This window comes from Nicotiana attenuata, unplaced genomic scaffold (assembly GCF_001879085.1).
Source record: "Nicotiana attenuata strain UT unplaced genomic scaffold, NIATTr2, whole genome shotgun sequence".
NCBI classification, from domain to species: Eukaryota; Viridiplantae; Streptophyta; class Magnoliopsida; order Solanales; family Solanaceae; genus Nicotiana; species Nicotiana attenuata.
In genome coordinates, this window is record NW_017674804.1 from 81,169 (window position 1) to 84,108 (window position 2,940).

Consider the following 2,940-nt stretch of genomic DNA (forward strand, 5'->3'; position numbering starts at 1 on the left):
GGTAACAAGTTAGTGCGGGTTATGGGGAAAAAATACTACAGTATTTAAACACATTGTGCGGGAATATAAATCGCGCCCTAATTTTGGTGCCTCGTTGTGCCTGAGGTAGGCCTAGCGACAAATAGTTTTGGAGAACTTATAATGCTAAATGCCTCATTTTATTGATAAAAATAAGACGAATCCCAAAATGACGCTAAAATTGCATAAAGTAAAATGTCACTAATGGCCATTGGCCTTATTACATTTTAAAGCGAAAAAGAAAAGAGACTCCTAACTACTTGGTCCCAGAAGGACCTTCCCCAGGTTGAATGCTCTCGTTGATCAAATCCTCCAGCTCCCGTAGGTTCACCAGTAAAAATGCCTTTGCCAGGCGTTCTCCTTCGTTTCCCTCAGCGTTCTGGCAGTCGGTGACTCTTTTTCTTACTTTTCCTTCCAATTCCAGCATATTATATTCCAGATATTCCAGCTTTTCGCTAGCCTTGGTGACCCTCTCTTTCCATTCATTGATTTGGTCATTTGATGGGAGATTCCTCCACCAGGTCAGCAAGAGTGAGGGAATACTGACCATACCGAAGTCGGGGACCTTGTTCTCCATTTTCTGCAAAACAAAGCGTTAGGCCCTCACCCCACCATATTCGACTATTTACACCAATAATTAGCATAGCAAGCATTTAGTTCTCCAAATAAATGCACAAAACATGGAGGTGTCCGTTTGGGTTTCAAGGAAACCCGGTGGACTTTGGAGAAGGCTATCCTAATGAGTCATTATGTGGACAACATAACTGACTCGGCTAGGTTTGACCATGATGCATGTACAGTTTAAACGAGGAAGGTTTCTATTGGGGTATTAGACAGGTACCCTTGAGCGGACAACTCAAGAGGGAAAGGCACGGAACCGTCGACTGCACCGCTGATCGACTGGTTTTACCGCAAATATGCCTTTGCCAAATTTAGGGGGTGATAGTATTGGAAGTGCGCAACTACTCATTATAAGAGTTGCTATAGTATTTGTTTGGCACGAGTGGAATATGATGTTGAAGATGCAATTTACAAGAATGAAACAAATTGACATGTATTTTCACGTTCATACAATAAAGTTTACAATGATTGCTCAAAAAAAAAATTACAACAGTGTTGACGGAAAGCAGTAATTAAAGAAAAAGGAACAAAAGAGTTTTGTCAAAAGATTGAGGCTGAAAACATTAAGACATTAGAGACCAGTTAACAGATTGTTATTGCTTAAGAAGAATCGGACGACCTTGATGCGGAATCCTATGATATCTATATATGATTTTAAAAAGTCTGTTAAGAACTGGTAAGAAGAGGTAATTATTTAATTACCCTACAGTTTGCCTAATGCATATGCATTCCCTATAGGCATGATTTCTATATGCACTGATTACATGAACGTTAAGGTCCTATAGGCAGGATTTCTAGATGACTTATATCATAATTAAACGTTAAACCCTATAGGCATGATATCTAGTTGACTTGAATCAGAAACATCAAACCATCTTATGTGCAGTATTTCTAGTGAAAAAATTGAAGTCCTAAAGTCATGATATCTACCCTTTATTGATGCAAGAAAGTAAAACCCCTCCCACACCCTTTTACTAGATTCCCCGAGTTCTATACAAGTTATTACAACCCAATGAATCTACTGAAATAATAAAAATACATCGAAAACTAACAGCTAGATCCAAGCACCTAATTCAATCCTAATGTCCAATAATATGTATTTAACCAACTCCGGGGTCCAGATCTCCAAAGCCTTCTCATTATCCAGGGTGTTTCAAAGTTTCAAGGAACCTCAGGGATTCCAGGCATTGCTTACACCCAGGATGCCATTATGAACAGGATGGTGCAGTGTGGAATAGCCAGCCCTCAGGCATCCAAGTTCAGAGGGAGCTCAGGGGTCCCAAAGCATGGCTTGCAAGAGAGGGGCAGAACTCATATCTAGGAGTAAATGCAAAGTGAAAGGGAATTAGGGGGCCATGACAGGTGGTGGTCATACCTAGCCATAAGGTAGGCTGGCACACCCCTGACCACTTGCTAGATGAACAACTTAGGAGCAGAGCTTTTGATGGTCAGACAAAGGTCTGGATAGTGATTACGACACTATCAGACCTAAGTCAAGGCTCAAGCACATAATGGGGAGAATGCGAAGTGGGAATTGATTGAGTTAAGGAGTTCAATGAACCCAGTTCAGGATCATAGACAGCAATATTGGGGTGCTGCTATGCCCTGAACAATAAACTCACATACAAAGGGGTAAAAGGGTAAAGGGGATTCACAGAGTATCAAATTCATGACAAACAATTGATTACACACATAACTTAAATACAGAAATATAAAGGAGAGGGAAACAAATATCAACTAAAGGAAATAGGCAGAATTAAACACATTGTTGTTAAGGCATGTAAACTAACTGAGACATACCAGTAGAGAAGCAAAAGAAATGCAGAAGAAAGTAAAGTAAACACAGTCCACAGGAGCACAAGTATCAAAAGAGAGAGTTTTAAGTGAAATTGAATTGTGAACTCGGATGGTGTTCTGTGTTCGTGTGTTCAAAGAGAAGGGAGGAGAGTATTTATAGTGTGAGAAACATGCAAAAAATAAGGCAAGGATTGCAGTTCAGCAAAAATTTAGGGGAACAAGTATCAATTAAAATCAAATCAGTATCAACGACTTCCTTTAATTAAGGAATTAAAATCAAACGGTAACATGCAAGTGCTAAATAAGGAAAGAAATCACATAGGCTGAATATGACTAATAAGGAAGTATTTCAAGCATAGTACAGGTACGTAGTAGGTAATAGAGGCTAGGTTCATCAGACTCTAATCAAGGGAAGGTCTATAAGAATCCAATACCAATATAATCAAGGTAAGGGAATCAATCAACTTGAGTAGAAAAGGCAGGATCGAAAGAAATAGTTCAAAC